This window comes from Rhinopithecus roxellana, chromosome 6 (assembly GCF_007565055.1).
Source record: "Rhinopithecus roxellana isolate Shanxi Qingling chromosome 6, ASM756505v1, whole genome shotgun sequence".
Lineage (NCBI taxonomy): Eukaryota > Metazoa > Chordata > Mammalia > Primates > Cercopithecidae > Rhinopithecus > Rhinopithecus roxellana.
The window spans coordinates 1966880-1986598 of NC_044554.1; the positions used below are offsets into that span (position 1 = coordinate 1966880).

General features: G+C 45.9%; 2 long non-coding RNA genes across 2 annotated transcripts; both read left to right on the forward strand.

The window, feature by feature from the left end:
• The first annotated feature begins 1486 nt into the window (after window positions 1-1486).
• LOC115898334 lies at window positions 1487-10837 on the forward strand. The gene is made up of 4 exons (XR_004058044.1): window positions 1487-1888; window positions 5910-6020; window positions 7112-7243; window positions 10554-10837. It is a non-coding gene; the product is annotated as an uncharacterized LOC115898334 (long non-coding RNA).
• A 1067-nt stretch (window positions 10838-11904) lies between these two features.
• On the forward strand, window positions 11905-15954 carry LOC115898335. The gene is made up of 3 exons (XR_004058045.1): window positions 11905-12128; window positions 14181-14239; window positions 15892-15954. It is a non-coding gene; the product is annotated as an uncharacterized LOC115898335 (long non-coding RNA).
• Window positions 15955-19719: the final 3765 nt, after the last annotated feature.

Consider the following 19719-nt stretch of genomic DNA (forward strand, 5'->3'; position numbering starts at 1 on the left):
CATGAGCCACTGTGCTCCACCACAAAACACTTTTTTTCTTTGAGATGGGAGTTTCACTCTTGTTGCCCAGGCTGGAGTGCAATGGCGCGATCTTGGCTCACCGCAAACTCCACCTCCTGGGTTTAAGCGATTCTCCTGCCTCAGCCTCCTGAGTAGCTGGGGTTACAGGCATGCACCACCACGTCCGGCTAATTTTGTACTTTTAGTAGAGATGGGAGTTTCTCGATGTTGGTCAGGCTGGTCTTGAACTCCCGACCTCAGGTGATCTGCCTGCCTCAGCCTCCCAAAGTGCTGGGATTACAGGTATGAGCCACAATGCCGGGCCCACAAAACACTCTTTTAAAAACTTTTGTCTATTTTTCTGGAGTGGTGAAATTATCTCTGTGGTGAGGACTTCCTTTTTATTTGGGAAAAGATATTTGCTGTGGGCCTATTGTTTGTGCAAAGATACTAACAGCTAACATTTTTTGAGTGTCCATTCATTCATTCAAAATATATGTACCGGGGCCAGGCATGATGGCTCACGCCTGTAATCCCAACACTTTGGGAGGCAGAGGCAGGTGGATCACTTGAGGTCAGGAGTTCGAGACCAGCCTGGCCAACATGCTAAAACCCTGTCTCTACTAAAAATACAAAAATTAGCCAGGCATGGTGGTGTGCGCCTGTACTCGAGAGGCTGACGCAGGACAATCGCTTGAACCCAGGAGGCAGAGGTTGCAGTGAGCGGAGATCACGCCACTGCACTCCAGCCTGGCGACAAAGCGAGACTCTGTCTCAGGAAAAACAAACAAACAAACAAACAAAACAAAAACAAAACAAAAAAAAAACAAAAAAAAATTAAGAAGTTCTAGTATCTAAAATGAGCAAAATCGTCGGGGGAGGTGGATCACACCCGCAATCCCGGCCGATCGCTTACATTTTTAAAAAGATGTTTTCTTCGTTTCCTAGCCCCTTCTACCCCGCTACGAAGTTTCAAAGGTTTAATGCTATTACAACCGGCCGTCAGAGGTCAAGCTCGGGGGTGCAGCTCCCTAATACGTGGCAGCCTCAGAGGGGCCGACCCTGCCCAGGATGAGCGGCGCCAAGTGGCGGGGGACGCTCCCGGGGTCCCCGAGCCCTGGCTGGGGAAGGTGTTGTGGGACGCACGTGGCCTCAAGTGAGTCCAGTGCGCCGTCAGGGCTGCAGCTGGCGCTGGCCATTGAGGAGCTTCTGCGCTACCTCGCGATCGTGCCCGGCACTTCCAGCAGGCCGGGAAATGGTAAAGCTCCTCCTGGTAGCTTATAGGCGGAGGCGGCCGGGCAAAAGCCCGCGGACAATGATCGGCAAGTTCAGTTGATGCCTGCCGGGCAGCCTGTGGCCGCCTGCTGGCCACCCGCCCGCGAATGTGCGCTCCTGGAAGACCCAGCAGCCCCGCTTCGAGTTCCGATTGGCTCAGCGTGAAAGGCGGGCCTCTGCCACGTCACAAGGGCGCGCCTCCGTCGACGTCACAGGGGTGGGCCTTCAGCGACGTCTTAAAGGTGGTCCTTCGGCTTCGTCACAGGCGCTGGCGTTCGGCGACGTCACCTGGGCGGTGCGGTGCTTGGAGCTGGGTAGTCTTCTTAGAGTGGAACCTGGTAACCGCGACCTCCCCGCCAGGTCCTGTGTGTTGCTGGCTGGAAAAGGGTGGCTGACAAACTCCGACCCATTCACAGTGTTTATGTGGTCAAAAATAGAAAACTATGTCCGGGCGCGGCCAGCGGGAGGAGCCCTTCAGGCCAAGAGCAGCCTGGCAGCGTGGCGCGACCCCATCTCTGTAGTCTTACCTCAGCTCCCCAGCTACTTGAACCCTAAGGTTCAAGGCTTCAGTGAGCTATGATCCCACCACAGCATTCCAGCCTGCGAGACTGAGGTAAACCCTGTCTAAAAAAATAAAAAAACTAACCAAGTGTGCAACAGGGAGGGACTGCTTAAAGAAAACATGAGGCTGGCTGGGCCCTGTAATCTCAGCACTTTGGGAGGCCCAGGCAGAAGGATGGATGGCTTGGGCGCAGGAGTTCGAGGCCGGCCTGGGCAACATGAGAAAACCCCGTCTCTACAAAAGATACACAAATTAGCCCAGCGTGGTGCGCGCCTGGCTTAGCTTTTGTATCTTTTGTAGAGCCCGGGGAGCGCGGGGGGGAGGTCTCGCTATGTTGCCCAGGCCGGTTTCGAACTCCTGGGTTCAAGTGATCTTCTTACCTTGGTCATCCGAGTTTTCGGGATTACAGGCTTGAGCCACCGCGCCTCGCCCGGGTTAGGCTATTTAATAGCATAAGAAAGTGTTAAGTGGCTCACGCCTGTAATCCCAGCACTTTGGGAGGTCGAGGCGGGTGGATCACCTGGGATCAGGAGTTCGAAACCAGCCTGGCCAACATGGTGAAACCCAGTCTCTACAAAAAATACAAAAATTAACCGGGTGTGGTAGAGCATCCCTGTAGTCCCAGCTTACTGGGGAGGCTGATACAGGAGAATCGGTTGAACCCGGGAGGCGGAAGTTGCAGTGAGCCGAGATCCCACCACTGCACCCCAGCCTGGGCGACCGAGCGAGACTCCAAAGTTTGACATCAGCCTGGGCAATGTAGTGAAACTCTGTCCCTACAAAACAAAAGACCCAGGTGTAACTGTCCACCTGTGGCCCCAGCTACTTAGGAGGCAGGAGGATCACTTGAGGCCAGGAGCTCAAGGCTGCAGTGAGCTGTGATCATCCCAACTGCTTTCCATTCTGAGCAACAGAATATGAAACCATGTCTCTGGATAGCTAGCTAGCTAGATAATTGATAGGTAGTTTTCTATCATAGTTTTTTTTCCTAGATTTGAACATGTTTTTCTAAAGTAGCATTCAACACATCAGCATTTTACAGTGTTATTGTTAATATTATGTTTTTCTGAAATACAGTATCCTTCACAAAAGCAGTTTTGTCTTTCAAAGCACATAGATAGGACCTCAAGTGAATTTGTCTGATGTTGGCGACCTTGGTACCCTTTTGTCCACTTCATTGGAGCAGTCAGTCAATAATTTCAGGTCACCGTTGGTCTTAGAAAAAGAGCCCAAAGGCAACAAGCAAGGGTGCTGGTGTCCAGTCACCTTCTAAAAGCATTTTCACCTTCCCTTGATGAACATAGAAGTGCTGTATGTAGAATTGACACAGTGCTGTCCTGGCAACTTTGTATATTAGGCCAAATTTACATTTTTTACCTTTATGAGAGGCACCCTGGTAGGCTAGTGGAGTTACACACAAAGTCTGATCTCAGCTGCACTGTCCAGAGATGCAACACGGTCCAATCAAATAACATTCTCTGAGCCCATTTCTTTAGCTGTAAAGTAAGAATAACAATTATACTGATTTAAAAAGACAGCTTACTGTATTTGAGTGGTCTTTTATTTTCTTTGAAACTGTCTTTAACACAGTAATTATTTTCATTTCCATACCACATGTGTTTTTTGTTTTGTTTTTGATTTTTTTTGAGATGGAGTCTTTTTGTTTTTTTTTTTTTTGAGATGAAGTTTTGCGTTGTTGCCCAGGCTGGAGTGCAGTGGCATGATCTCCACTCACTGCCACCTCCGCCTCCCAGGTTCAAGAGATTCTCCTGCCTCAGCCTCCTGAGAAGCTGGGATTACAGGTGCCCACCACCACACCTGGCTAATTTTTTTTAATTATTATTTTTAGTAGAGATGGGGTTACATCATGTTGCCCAGCCTGTTCTCAAACTACTGACCTGAAGTGATTCACCCGCCTTGGCCTCCCAAAGTACTGAAATTATAGGCGTGAGCCACTGAACCTGGCCTTTTTTTAAAATAAGGATTTCTTGGCCAGGCATGGTGGCTCACACCTGTAATTCCAGCACTTTGGGAGGCCGGGGTGGGTGATCACCTGAAGTCGGGAGTTCAAGACCAGCCTGACCAACATGGAGAAACCCTGCCTTTTCTAAAAATACAAAATTAACCAGGCATGGTGGTGCATGCCTATAATTCCAGCTACTCGGGAGGCTGAGGGAGCAGAATCGCTTGAACCCAGGAGGCGGAGGTTGCAGTGAGCCGAGAACACGCCGTTGCATTCCAGCCTGGGCAACAAGAGTGAAACTCCATCTCAAAATAAAAAAAAAGATTTCCTAAAATGATATTTTCAGTATTTTATAGATGATGTGTGTGCAGCAATCTTAATAGGACGTTACCTGACACTTTGCAGGACTAGAAGATGATGGTGGCAGCTGATTTGATCCATTTGTCTCTAATTCTTTTTTCTTTTTTTTTTTTTTGAGATGGAGCCTTGCTCTGTCGCCCAGGCTGGAGTGCAGTGGCATAATCTCGGCTCACTGCAACCTCTACTTCCCGGGTTCAAGGGATTCTCCTGCCTCAGGCTCCTGAGTAGCTGGGATTACAGGCACGTGCCACCACGCCCGGCAAATTTTTGTATTTTTTTGGTAGAGACGGCGTTTCACGACGTTGGCCGGTCTGGCCTGGAACTCCTGACCTCAGGTGATGTGTCTGCCTCGGCCTCCCAAAGTGTTGGTATTATAGGTGTGAGCCATCGCGCCTGGCCCAGTTGCCTCTAATGCTAACGTGAGATGTATTGCAGGATCATAGCAGAGTGAGTTGCTGGTGTATCCACAGGGAGATGAGCATGGAACTCTCACAACAGCTGCCCTGAGTAGTGTGTGTGTGCTGTGCTTGAATACCTCACTGCTCATTTATACACAGGCTTTCTGGTAACTGAGTCAACAGTATCTGTTTCATAAATAATATATCCCTATTTCTTTTCTTTCTTTCTTTCTGTTTTTTTTTTTTTTTTGAGACAGGGTCTTGCTCTGTTACCCAGGGTTGAGTGCAGTGATGTGATCTCGGCTAACCGCAACTTCTGCTTCCCGGGTTCAAGCGATTCTCCTGCCTCAGCCTCCCAAGTAGCTGGGATTACATGTGCCACCACTCCTGGCTAATTTTTGTTTTCTTTTTTTTTGAGACGGAGTTTCACTCTTGTTGCCCAGGCTGGAGTGCAATGGCACAATCTCGTCTCACTGCAACCTTTGCCTTTTGGGTTCAAGTGATTCTCCTGCCTCAGTGTCCTGAGTAGCTGGGATTACAGGCATGTGCCACCGCGCCTGGCTAATATTGTATTTTTAGTAGAGACGGGGTTTCTCTGTTTTGGTCAGGCTGATCTCTAAACTCCCGACCTCAGGTGATCTACCCTTCTTGGCCTCCCAAAGTGCTGGGATCACAGGCATGAGCCACCGCGCCCAGCCTAATTTTTGTATTTTTAGTAGAGATGGGATTTCACCATGTTGGCCAGGCTGGTCTCGAATTCCTGACCTCAAGTGCTCTGCCTGCCTCAGCCTCCCAAAGTGTTGGAATTACAGGCGTGAGCCACCATACCTGGCCAGCTCTATTTCTTTAAGCCTACACATTTTGCACATATTAAAAGTATTTGAACATACAATTATCCAGCTTCCCTTGTTTATGTATGCTTGAATTTTGTATAATCTTGAACTTTTTTCCAATCTAAGCTTTATTTTATCCCCTTCTGTATTCGTATAGCTTTAGGTGGCTGTCTTCATTGAAAGTTTTTTCTCAAAAGCCTTAAAATAGAATATAGTTCTTGGCAACAATTTGAAAGTTATTTGAGGAGAAGGGAAGATTTATAATGATGATTCAAATGAAGCAAACTCAAAAATAATGAAGCAAGACGGAGGAAAAAGCAGTATTCACTTGAGCACATCCCAAAAGAATAAAATTTTAAATGTAACTAGAAAAAAGTGTGCTGAAGATCACAATACAGAAATAATTATTAATACTCAAAATACCTTTAAACCTCCACTCAACTTTTGAATGTTGTTGACCAGGAGGTGGCTGTAACTCTACGATGGTTCCTTCAACAATGACCATTTTCTTTTTCAAGATGATGATGATTCTCCACCTTCTAAGAGACCAAAGACCAACGAGCCACCACAGCCACCAGTCCCAGAACCCGCCAATGCTGGGCAACGGAAAGTGAAGGGGTTCAACTCTGGTAAGTTCTCAGTGAAATCTACAACCTTTTCCTTCATCTTCTGGACTCTCAATGTGACTGATGAAAGTTACAACATGCTCTGCAGGGGGAAACGCTTTAGCATGTATTACTGCATTGTAATCTCATCTTTGTAAGGCCAGGAGCATTTTGAAAGTCACATTACAGACAGTGTTTAAATATAGTTTGAATTTACCAAAACATAGGACATTGTATTATCTCATATTAATTAGTTGGCTTAAAATTAGTACTAATGACTTCGTAATTCAATGATTTTTCTTAGCTTAAAAACCTTCTTTATTTCAGAACCATTTCACCTCTTGGTTTTCATTTTTGCTGTGTGTCACTGCCTACTAGCTGCTAATTTATTAACTCCCAGTGGTTCATGTGTCCTGTGAAGGGACTGCATGAGATTTTAGTAGCAAATTATGTTGATGATTTGTATTTTGAATAAATAGTTTGAATAAATAGAACATTAAGCTTGTAAAAATTTTAAAATAGTATTTTAATATTCTACTGTGTCATGTGTCATAGTCACAATGATTGGATGTATATTGAATTTATATGTACATTAACTTGTTATATGTTTATATTCTTTAGCATTCTGATTTGCAACTATATATCTGTTAAGGCCTTTTTTTTTTTTTTTTTTTTTTTTTTCCAAGAAGATTAGACTCTTGATTTATTGAGGCATCTGTTAAGTGGCCCAGGCTCTGTGTAGGCGGTGAGGTTAAAGTAGGAAGAAGGGTAGTGAGAGGCAGGGGTGCCAGGATTAGATTGGAATACTTGGGATGCTCTGAGGCTTCTCAAGTTTCCCTGGTCCTGGCTGGCTGTGCTGCTGGCCTGGGCATCTGATGAGCCTGTAAGGGTGAAGCCCAAGAGGTGGGTGATCCAGGGGCTAGGGCAGGGACTTTGGAGTCACGCTGTTGGCTTTGAATTTAGACTCCTACACTTAGTAGCTGTGAACTCTCCATGCCTCAGGGACCTGCAGAACTGAGCTCTGTCTGAGCCAGGTCCCATCCAGGCATTGGAGATCCATCCAGAGGGAAACCACTATCCACTGTCTTCTCAAGCAGAGCCTTGTCTCCTTCTAGGCCCTCACAATCCAGTGGAGGAGGTGAAACTCATCTGCCTCTGTCCCTTTGGTTGCCCCTCATGCCAGGTGCATCAGTGGACATGGGCCATGCTCCTGGGCCTCCGATGTTGGAGAAGGTTGCCAGGCTCAGGTGGGTACATTAGAGCAGCTGCTGCCCTCTGAACACAGTGACAAAAGAACACTGTGGGCCTGGAGCCCCGGTCTGGGGCATTGGGCAAGGCTCTTGCACTTCTCTGAGCCCATTTCCCCATCTGGATAGTGTGCTGATTCTATCTCCCTGTGGGCACTGAGGGCTCAGTGTTAGAGAGTCAGCATCTGGGGTTTGGGCTGTAATTCCCCTTCAGCCCCATAGCTGGGGGGAGCCAGGGACTTTGTCGGGATTAACCTAGGTGTCATTCTAGCTTCCTGTCCCTGGCTTGGGCTCAGCATCTGAAGTAGTCTAGGCGGCAGGTGGTCATGGTGGGGGTTGGGGCTTTTCCCCACTCTGAGGTCACACCCAGAGCCAGAAATGTTGGTGCCTGCTCTGGGCAAAGGTGCCAGCCTGTGCGACAAGAGCGAAACTCCATATCAAAAAAAAAAAAAAAAACCTTCCACCATTTCAAGGGGCTCACATCTCCCTAAGGGCCCGGTAATTGGCCTGATCTGGCCTGCACTTGGCCCCCAGGGTGCAGGTAACACCCCACCTTACCTGGCTTCTTTCTGCCGGGGCCAATCTTCAGACCTCAGGACTTTCCAGCCTATCCCACCTCCCTCTCTGGCCAGCCTTGAGCCCTTATGGGTCCAGCACATTTTCCAGGCTGTCTCCTGGTTGTCCTTCTGCCTCAAGGCCTGGTTCATGCTGCTCCCCCTCCCACTCACCAAGACCCACAAGGTCCACTCCACACCCAGCTCAGCCCCATCCCCTCGGATAGTCCTTTCTCTTTCCTCAGGTGGCCAGCTGCATATCTTGGTGTCAGGACCTTCACTGCACCTGGGAATGCCTACTGGTCACCTCGGTGACAGAGACCAAGGCATTTACTTGATATGACTGCCCTGGTTCACTGTCTACATGGCCAGGGAAGAAGTCAGTAATAGGCTTTTGACTTGCTGGAAGGACCAGTTCTCCTGGCCTCATGGTCTAGGGATGGAGGATGCTGCAGGAGATGCACCCCTCACTTCCCAGCTGAGGACTGTGGGTCATCTCAGGGCAATTTCACAGTCCCCATGTCCCCGACCTCCTCAGCTCTGCAAATACCAAGCAGCGCAGCCTGCCTAGGGGACAGTGGGCTCAGGTGCCCAGGTAGTCCCCAGAATGCCCTTGGCAGGCCCCTCACCTAGGTGCTCCCACAGCTCTGCAGCAAGAGTTCTAACCTTTTTTGACTGTGGAGCCTGCTGAGAATAAGCTGTGGACTGTTTTCCAGAAAGGCATGTACATGCTCTCCATGCAAAATCTTGCATTATGGCCAAGCGCAGTGGCTCACGCCTGTAATCCCAGAACTTTGGGAGGCCGAGCTGGTCGGATCACCTGAGGTCAGGAGTTCGAGACCAGCGTGCCCAACATGGCGAAACCCCACATCTACTAAAAATGCAAAAAATTAGGCGTGGTGGTGGCCACCTTACAGCCTACTCTGGAGGCTGAGGCAGGAGATTCACTTGAACCCGGGAGGCGGAGGTTGCAGTGAGGTGAGATTGCACCACTGCACTCCAGCCTTGGCAACAAGAGCGAAACTCCATCTCCAAAAAACAAAAACAAAAAACCTTGCATCCTTTCAGGGGGCTCACACCTCCCTAAGGGCCCGGTAGTTGAACCCCTTGGACCTGAGGGTGAGAAACCTTGCTTCAGTTCTTCCCTGGGTGATCAGCCCAGGTTAAAGAAGGAGATGCCAAAAAGGAGGACCCATGAGAAGGGCCCCCTCCTGGAGTCTGAGGCCCACTGTCTCCTCTCCTGCCTGTCCTCTGTCCAGGACTCCTCCCTGCTGTGCCCCACTCCTGGGGCCATAACCATTTGGAGCTGTGTTTTTCTACAGGCTCCTGGGCACAAAGTGGGCAGGCTCACCTGGAGGGGATCAGAGTAACATGGGAGGAAATGAGGGGGAAAGCTGCCCTGGAACCGCGCCTCTCTTCCCCGTCATGTCACTGGGGTGCACTCCTCCCTCACCTCACTCAGGCAGTGACATGGGTTCCATGTGAATGCTGTCCTGCTTCCTCTGCTGCCTCTTTTTTTCCTTAGGGCTGTCATAAAACTTTCTCTTTCCCAGCTCTGCCAATCTGGTGGGACATTGGGCTTCCCTCTCACAGGGTCCTGGGGACAGGCCCATCCTGTATCATACCTGCAGAGAGACCCTGTTTTTCTCCAGGGCCTGGGGAGCAGCCAGGTTCCAGAGTGAAACACAGATCTGAACCATACCAAGCTGGTATTGGGGTCCACACTCTCCTCTACTGAGAAGGAGCTAGGGATTCCAGCTAGGTGGGAGGGAGAGTGGACAGAGCCAGACCAGACCAGGACTGATCCCCTGGAAAAAGCCTGCCATCAAAGGCCTTGGCGAGTGCTGGGTGCGGTGGCTCACTCCTGTAATCCCAGCAGTTTGGGAGGCTGAGACAGGTGGATCACTTGAGGTAAGGCGTTCAAGTCTTGCCTGGGCAACATGGCAAAACCCTATCTCTACTAAAAATACAAAAATTAGCTAGACGTGCTATGTTCCTGTAATTCCTGCTACTCAGGAGGCTGAGGCAGGAGAATTGCTTAAACTGGGGAGGCAGAGGTCGAAGTGAGCTGACATTGTGCCACTGCACTCCAGTCTGGGAGACAGAGTGAAACTGTCTCAAAAAAACAAAAACAAAAACAAAAACAAAAAACACCATAATATGGCTTTGGCAGAGAGCCTGGCCCGGCAGTGCCTTCCTTTGGGTTTCTCCTGGGTGGATCTCTGCCATGAGGAGGTGCTTCGTTTTGCCTGTCCATGGCCCACAGCAATGGAATGTCTGCTTCTGGGGGTTGGGTGGGGGACTGCTGGCAGAACTGGAAACTTCTTCAGGTGGGTTTTTTGGTTTGTTTTGTTTTCGTTTTTGAGATGGAGCCTCGCTCTGTCACCCAGGCGGGAGTGCAGTGGTGCCGTCTCAGGTCATTGCAGCCTCCACCCCCCCCACCCCGGGTGCAAACAATTCTCATGTCTCAGCCTCCTGAGTAGCTGAGATTACAGGTATGTGCCACCATGCCCGGCTAATTTTTGTATTTTTTGTAGAGACGGCATTTCGCCATGTTGGCCGGGCTAGTCTCGAACTCCTGACCTCAAGTGATCTGCCCTCCTCGGCCTCCCAAAGTGCTGGGATTACAGACATGAGCCACTGAGCCCAGCCCCTTCAGATTGGTTTTGAGGTTTCACTACAATACTAGTTTCCCGTGGCTGCTGCAACAAATTACCACACACTTAGTGACTTAACACAAATGTATTCCCTTACAGTTCTGAAGACCAGAATTCTAAAGTAAGTCCCACTGAGGCAAGGTTTGAGCAGGGTTGTTACCTTCCGAGGCTCTGCGGGCGAATCTGTCTCCTGGCCCTGGAGGCAGCCTGCACTTCTCAGCTTGTGCTGCACGTCCTGAATGACTGGAGTTTCCTGCTTCCATCACTACACCTCCTACCCTCTCCATCACCTTCTCTGCTCTTATAAGGATCCGGGTGAGTACATCAACCCTGCCAGTACAAGCCAGCCAAAGACCCTTAACTTCATTGTATCTGCAAAGCCCCTTTTGCCATATAAGGTCATGTTCACCAGTTCCCGGGATTAGGATATGGGCATCTTGGGGGCATCAGCCTGCTACAGCTAGGCTGCAAAACTGTTACACCCTCCTGGTATTTCAAAGATTGAGAGTAAAAGGGTTGGCATTTTTTGCTTAGGGGTCCCTCTTAAACTTGTACCTTTAAGGTCTGGGGTCCCTTTTAACCTTATGTTTTTGTTTTTTTTTTTCTTTTTTGAGGTGGAGTGTTGCTCCAGGCTGGCAGTGGCATGGTCTCGGCTCACTGCAACGTCTGCGTCCTGGGTTCAAGTGATTCTGCTGCCTCAGCCTCCTGAGTAGATGTGACTACAGGCACCCACCACCATGCCTGGCTGTTTTGTATTTTTGGTAGAGATGGGTGGGGGTAGCGGGGGGTTTGGCTGTGTTACCCTAAGCTCAAAGCCATCCACCTGCCTCTGCTGCCAAAGTGCTAGGATTACAGGCCTGCACCACCACACCCAGCTGCTGTAAAGTCTTATTTCCACACAGCTGAGACATGTTTTAGGAAGTTTGCTAAAAGACCCCTGGAGACCTCTGCATTGTGGCCTCCCTGTTACCGTGTTTAATTTGACTGAACTTTTCTGCCCTCCTGCTTTTCAACTTCTCTAATAGTCTCTCATTAAACCAATTCTAAGAACCACCAAAGAAGGGAAAATTTTTTTTGAAAGTGGTAAAATGATGTGGACTGTTAGAGTGTAAAATATATGAAATAAATTCTTTTTTTTTTTTTTTTTGAGGCGGAGTCTCGCTCTGTCGCCCGGACTGGAGTGCAGTGGCCCGATCTCAGCTCACTGCAAGCTCCGCCTCCCGGGTTTGCGCCATTCTCCCGCTTCAGCCTCCCGAGTAGCTGGGACTACAGGCGCCCGCCACCTCGCCCAGCTAGTTTTTGTATTTTTAGTAGAGACGGGGTTTCACTGCGTTAGCCAGGATGGTCTCGATCTCCTGACCTCGTGATCCGCCCGTCTCGGCCTCCCAAAGTGCTGGGATTACAGGCTTGAGCCACCGCGCCCGGCCGAAATAAATTCTTATATGTTAGTGCTGCTCTGACATAGGGATGTATTATTGAGAAGCAGCTTTTGCTCAGTTTTCAGAGAAATGGAATAATCGTATTGCTGATCTACATAAACAAGTTGAAGAGTTGTCTGAAAGAAAATATGGTATGTCTAAACTGGAAAAGTCCTGTAATCCTGTGTTCATGAGCATTTACACAGTGGAGTTACTCTTCATCATGGGGGTACTGTGGACAGGCCCAGGGCTGCCGGTGAGTCATGCCTCCTTACACGTTTCTCCTTGTCAGGTGCTTTGTAGTGTCTAAATATTGGAAACAGTCTCTGTTTCTAAATTGCAGCAAAGCTAAGGAAAAGTTGCATTTCTTTAATTATTAGCATTTCTTTTAAACTTTCAGCATGGAGATTGGGAATTTATTTACATATTTATCGCAAAGCCCTGGATCTTAGGGATTTCGCTGAATTATTACTATTATTTTTTGAGACAGAGCCTCACTCTGTTGCCCAGGCTGGAGTGCAGTGGTGTGATCTCTGCTCACTGCAACCTCTGCCTCCCGGGTTCAAGCAGTTCTCTGCCTCAGCCTCCTGAGCAGCTGGGATTATAGGTGCCAGCCGCCACGCCTGGCTGATTTTTGTATTTTTAATAGAGACGGTATCATGATCTTGGCCAGGCTGGTCTTGAACTCCTGATCCACCTGCCTCGGCCTCCCAAAGTGCTGGGATTACAGGTGTGAGCCACCGTGCCTGGCCAAATATTATTTTTTTAAATGAATTGTTTCTCTTAGTCTGCTTCGTTAAATTTGGAATTTGTCCAGGCGTGGTGGCTCACGCCTGTAATCCCAGCACTTTGAGAGGTCGAGACAGGCAGATACTTGAGGTCGGGAGTTCAAGACCAGCCTGACCAACATGGAGAAACCCGGTCTCTACTAAAAATACAAAATTAGATGGGCACATGTCTGTAATCCCAGCTACTTGGGAGGCTGAGGCAGGAGGATTGCTTGAACCCATGAGGCAGAGGTTGTGGTGAGCCGAGATTGCACCATTGCATTCTAGCTTGGGCAAAAGGAGCAAAACTCCATCTCAAAATAAATAAATAAATAATTAATTAAATAAATAAAAATTCAGTACTCACCAAGGTGCCCTTATTGTCTCTACTTTTATCTTGATGCATCACTGAGTTGACATTAGATTTCAAATTCGTCATTGCACTTACACTATTCTATCCTGAAGCTACCTTTATATAATGATGAAAGAAATTAGCAATTTGTTATTATCCTCTGTTGGTATATATCAATTGCTTACCTAAAAAGAGCAATAACCAGTGGAAAACATCATGTGTTTTACTATTTGGATGACTATTTACTTGTAATCTACTAGCAAACTATAAAATTGTATGAGATGCAGAATTTTAACTGAATTGCTTTAAATGAACGTTTAAACATGATAAACCATATTGATGGTATTTATGTTAATATACTTAAAGTGAACATTTTTTTCTTCATCATGAGTAATATAACCTACTCCTCAATGAAAATCTAGAATTAAATTTGCTAATGAATTCAATAACATTTTCATATTTTTAGTTACGTGCTTAAGGTTCTCTTAGTGTTTCTCCCACTTTTTAATAGCTTATGCCTTTTTTGCCTTTGGTTTTTTTTGGTTCATTTTAAAGTAAAAATCTCACAACATGTGATACCTGGAAGCAGTGTAACGGTCTCACCTGGTGGTAAGACCATAGGCTCTGGGGACACAGGCTGGCCATGTCTCTTCTCCTGTCTCAGCTTTAGCGTCCTCTTTTGTGGTCATGAGAACTGAAGATCTATCCTGAAGATTTGATAAGACAGTAAAGTGCTTCACATAATACCAGGCATATACATGCACAGTAAATGCTTCCTCCTTACATTTTTACTGATTGATTGAGACAGAATCTTGCTGTTTCGCTCGGGCTGGAATGCAGTGGTGTGATCGTGGTTTCTGCAACATCCGCCTTCTGGGTTCAGGCAATTCTCCTCCCTCAGCCTCCAGAGTAGCTGGGATTACAGGTGCCTGCCACCATGCCTGGTTAATGTTTGTATTTTTAGTAGAGACAGGGTTTCACCATGTTGGCCAGGCTGGCCTCGAACTCCTGACCTCATGATCTGCCTGCCTCAGCCTTCCAAAGTGCTGGGATTAAAGGCGTCAGCCGCCGTGCCCAGCCTGTCTTTTCTTACGACAACCACCCTTGGTGATGAAATGTTAAATATGTACTAGTGGATATTATTTTGCTTAATGTTGCCTAGTGAATGTTAATTATTCTTACCTTTCAGACATGAACTTATGAATTCAACAGGTGAAGATTTACAACTTGATTAAACAGCTTCAGGAGGTAGGTCTTCAGTGTTAAGTCAGATTAGAAGATTATGTGAAATACTTATTTAAGGTTTAACATTGAATTCTTTTAATGGTACCCTCCACGTGAAATAATATGCCTCTAAGTATTAATTATGTGCCAGACAAGAGAATTCATGTTGTCAAAATTCTCATACTCTCTAGAACAATGAACTCATTTTCTTTTTATTAACCCGTTAGAAATACATGTAAATATTGCATTTACGGGTAGACAGAACTGGAAGAACAGTATTTGTCCTACTTTTGAAATGCAAGATTTATCTGGCGTAATGCATTGAACAGATTATTATTGAAGTCTACACCGGTCAACTGAACAAGCATTTGTCAAATGTCCATGATACGTAGGACAGAAGGTTTTCTTTTAGAGTATGGAGCCATGCATATTATCTTTTAATTAGATTTAGTTAGATATGTTTTTAAAGAAATAGAAATATAATTGATTTTCTTGTTTTGGCTCTGGAGTGGGGACGAAACAAAATGGAATGACACTGTTTAGATTTACTAAAATGGAAGGATAGCCAGTGAGATCATATCCCGTCTCCCTGGACTTTGGCTTTTACAGGTTGAGCTATAAGAACAATTAGAAAAAGGGGTATCATTTAAACACAGTATGTAGAAAAGAATAATTTCTACATATTGTGAGTAATTGCACCTGCTAGCAGTTTTTTTTTTTTTTTTTTTTTAGATGGAGTTTTGTTCTGTTGCCCTTGCAGTGCAGTAGTGTGATCTCAGCTCATGGAAAGCTCCACCTTCTGGGTTCAAGCAATTCTACCTGCCTCAGCCTCCCAAGTAGCTGGGATTACAGGCACCTGCCATGATGCCTTCCTAATTTTTGTAATCGTAGTAGAGTTGAGGTTTCACCATGTTGGCCAGGCTGTCTTGAACTTCTGACCTCATGTGATTGATCCACATTGGCCTCACAAAGCACTGGGATTATAGGCACGAGCAACTGGGCTTGGCCATAATTTTTTTAATAATGTTGTTTTATTTTAGGAAGGTAAATACAATGAGTAGGACTTTTGTCCTACTCCAGTTTTCTCTTACTGTTTTTTGTTTGTTTGTTTTCTTTTGTTTTGTTTTAAGATAGAGTTTAGCTCTTGTTGCCTGGGCTGGAGTGCAATTCCGTGATCTTGGCTCACTGCAGCCTCCGCCTCCCGGGTTCAAGTGATTCTCCTTCTTCAGCCTCCTGAGTAGCTGGGATTACAGGCGCCCTCCCCAATGTCTGGCTACTTTTTGTATTTTTAGTAGAGATGGGGTTTCACTGTGTTGGCCAGGCTGGTCTCGAACTCCTGACCTCAGGTGATTCACCTGCCTTGGCCTCTCAAACTGCTGGGATTACAGGTGTGAGTCACTACAACCGGCTTTAATGGGGTATTTCACTGCAGACTTTGATAAACAGAATATTAACATTTTTGCTGTTGTTTTTATTTCACTCATGCTCTTTTTCTTTAGACTCAATTATATTAACAGAAGTAAAGATAAAAGTATAAAAGTTAAAGACCAATACAGATTTAATAGTTACTCTATTCTACATATTGTGTTTAAATGATGTCCCTTTTTCTTTTTGTCCTTATAACTCAAGCTGTAAAAGCCAAAGGTCCAGTGATGATCCCATACCCTTTTTTCCAGTGTCATGTTGAAGATCTTTATGTAGAAGGCCGTTCCAAAGGAACTTTTTTTTTTGTGGTGGGGGATGGGGTTTTCATTCTTCTTGCTCAGGCTGGAGTGCAGTGGCGTGATCTTGGCTCACTGCAACCTCTGCCTCTTGGGTTCATGTGATTCTCCTACCTCAGCCTCCCGAGTAGGTGGGATTACAGGCGCCCACCATCATGCCAGCCTGATTTTTGTATTTTTAGTAGAGACGGGGTTTCACCATGTTGGCCAGGCTGGTCTTGAACTCCTGACCTCAGATGATCCTCCTGCCTCAGCCTCCCAAAGTGCTGGGATTACAGATGTGAACCACTGTGCCCAGCCAGGAATTTTTTTTAAGAAGGCTGTCTACTAATGGAATTCCTGGCCTGGAGAGGATATTGCTGTCAAAGGAATGGATTCATTTTTTTATTGAAAGGTAAGACTCTTGGATTCTTTTTTTTTTTTTTTTTTTTTTTTTTTTTTTTTTTTTTTTGAGGTGGAGTCTCGCTCTGTCGCCCGGACTGGAGTGCAGTGGCCAGATCTCAGCTCACTGCAAGCTCCGCCTCCTGGGTTTACGCCATTCTCCTGCCTCAGCCTCCCGAGTAGCTGGGACTACAGGCGCCCGCCACCTCGCCCAGCTAGTTTTTTGTATTTTTAGTAGAGACGGGGTTTCACCGTGTTAGCCAGGATGGTCTCGATCTCCTGACCTCGTGATCCGCCCGTCTCGGCCTCCCAAAGTGCTGGGATTACAGGCTTGAGCCACCGCGCCCGGCCAAGACTCTTGGATTCTTATTGGACTCTCCTCTCTGTTGTGAGTAATAAATTTTTTTTATTGTTGACAAATATTTATTCACCACCAGGGTTATATTTAATTAAGTCTGAGTTATTTTATGGTTTTGTTTGGTTTTTTTGAGATGGAGTTTTGCTGTCCTTGCCCAGGCTGGAATGCAATGGTGCGATCTTGACTCAATTCAATGTCCGCCTCCTGGGTTCAAGCGACTCTCCTGCCTCAACCTCCTGAGGAGCTGGGATTACAGGCATGTGCCACTATGCCTGTCTAATTTTGTATTTTTAGTAGAGTTGGGGTTTGTCTATGTTTGTCAGACTGGTCTCGAACTCCCGACCTCAGGTGATCTGCCTGCCTCGGCTTCCCAAAGTGCTGGGATTACAGGCATGTGCCACTGCACCTGGCCTATTTTAGGTATTTTTATCTTCCACTTTTTAATTTTTCTGGGTCCAATATTGAGTAGCTTTTAAAACGTGAAGATTGCTCTCACCTGACTGGCACGCAATTGACGTTTTCCTTCACAATTTTTTGCTACTTTTGCTAAAGAAAATAGTATCCATGTCTTGTTTTTAAGCCTGAGATTTTAAGCCTATGTGGGAATAAATGATTGTTTTTATAGATGTGTAGAGGAAGATAGTCTTGAATGCAATGTGATATTAAAGGATCCCATTTAAGATTATTGTAATATGTTTCAAAGACCTGTGGGTTGCAAAGTTAACCAGTTTACTTGTGAGGACACATCCTCTATGAAGCACCTGATGAGACCATTTGCAATTATTATTTTGTTTGGTTACTGTATAGAAACCTCAAATGAAGATTTAGTTGTGCTCACGCATCCCGATTGTCTTTTCTTTTCTTAATTAATTAATTAATTAATTTTTTTTTTCCCTCCTGAGATGGAGACTTGATCTTTCACTTAGGCTTAGAGTACAGTGGCATGATGTTGGCTCCCTGCAATCTCTGCCTCCTGGGTTCAGACAATTCTCCTGCCTCAGCCTCCTGAGTAGCTGGGATTACAGGCACCTGCCACCACACTTGGCTAATTTTTGTATTTTTAGTAGAGATGGGGTTTCACCATGTTGGTCAGGCTGGTCTCGAACTCCTGACCTCAAGATCTGCCTACCTCAGCCTCCCAAAGTGCTGGGATTACAGGCGTGAGCCACTGTGCCCAGTCTGTCTTTTCTTTTCACACCCACCCTTGGTGATGAAATATTAAATGTGTACTAGTGGATATTACTTTGCTGAATATTGCCTAGTGAATATTAAGTATTTATTCTTACCTTTCAGAGATGAACTTATGAATTCAACAGGTGAAGATTTACAGCTTGATAAATCAGCTTCGTGAGGTAGGTCTTCAGTCTTAAGTCAGGTTAGAAGATTATGTGAAGTAACGTTTAACATTAATTTCTTTTAATGGTAGCTTCTACATGAAATAATATGCCTCTAAGTATTAATTATATGCCAGGACAGAAAAATTCATGTTTTCAAAATTCTCATATTCTCTAGAACAAACTCATTTTCTTTTTATTAACCCATTTTTAAATACGTGTAAATACTACATTTTGGGTAGACAAAACTGAAAGAACAATATTTGTCCTACTTTTGAGATGCAAGATTAATGTGGCATAATGCATCGAACAGGTTATTATTGAAGTCTACACCAGTCAACTGAACAAGCATTCATCAAATGTCCATGATATTCAGGACATAAGAAGTTTTTTAAAATAGTATGGAGCTGTGCATATTATCTTTTAATTAGATGATTTAGTTAGATATGTTTTTAAAGAAATAGAAATATAATTGATTTTCTTGTTTTGGCTCTAGAGTGGAGTGGGGATGAAACAGAATGGAATCACGCTGTTTGCAATTACTAAAATGGAAGGATTGCAGCAAGATCATGTCCCTAGTCTCCCCGTAGCAAATGTCACATACTAGCTGTTTTTTCTTTTTTTGTTTGTTTTTTTAAGATGGAGTTTTGTTCTGTCGCCCATGCTGGAGTGCAGTAGTGTGATCTCAGCTCATGGCAAGCTCACCTCCTGGGTTCAAGCAATTCTCCCTGCCTTAGCCTCCTGAGTAGCTGGGATTATAGGCCCCTGCCACCACGCCTGCCTAATTTTTGTATTTGTAGTAGAGTTGGGTGTCACCATGTTGACCAGGCTGGCCTCGAACTCCTGACCTCAGGAGATTCACCTGCCTCAGCCTCCCAAAGTGCTGGGATTATGGGTGTGAGTCACTGCACTTGGATTTAATGGGATATTTCACTGCAGACTTTGATAAACAGAATATTAGCATTTATGGTGTTCTTTTTATTTTACTCATACTATTTTTCTTTGGACTCAATTACAATAACAGAATTAAAGATCAAAGTATAAAAGTTAAAGACCAGTACAGATTCAATAATTATTCTTTTCTACATATTGTGTTTAAATGACATCCTTTTTCCTTTTTGTTCTTATAGCTCCAACTGTAAAAGCCAAAGGTCCGGGGATGATCCCATACCATTTTTTCCAGTCTCATGTTGAAGATTTTTATGTAGAAGTTCTTCCCAAAGGAATTTTTTTTTTTTTTTGAGACAGAGTTTTCACTCTTGTCGCCCAGGCTGGAGTGCAATGGTGCGACCTTGGCTCACTGCAACCTCTGCCTCCTGGGTTCAAGCGATTCTTCTGCCTTAGCCTCCCGAGTTGCAGAGGATGAGAAAAAGGCTGTGAACAAGCTTGCTGCTCTCTCCCTGTCCTACAAAAGAGCATACCTCATCTGTAACCAGAAGACCCTTTTGATTAGTCAGGGCTGGGCAGGCTGAGATGAAGGGGGGTGTGTGTGTGTGTGTGCGCGCGCGCGCGCGCCACACCCAGCTCATTTTCTAATTTTTTTGTAGAGATGAGGTTTCACTGTGTGGCCCAGGCTGGTCTTGAACTCCTGGCCTCATGGGATCCTCCTGCCTTTGTCTCCCAGTGGCTGGGATTATAGGTATGAGCCACCTCACCTGACCTGCAATGTTTTTTCAACAGTATACATTCTGTTTTACAAAGCCACCTAAG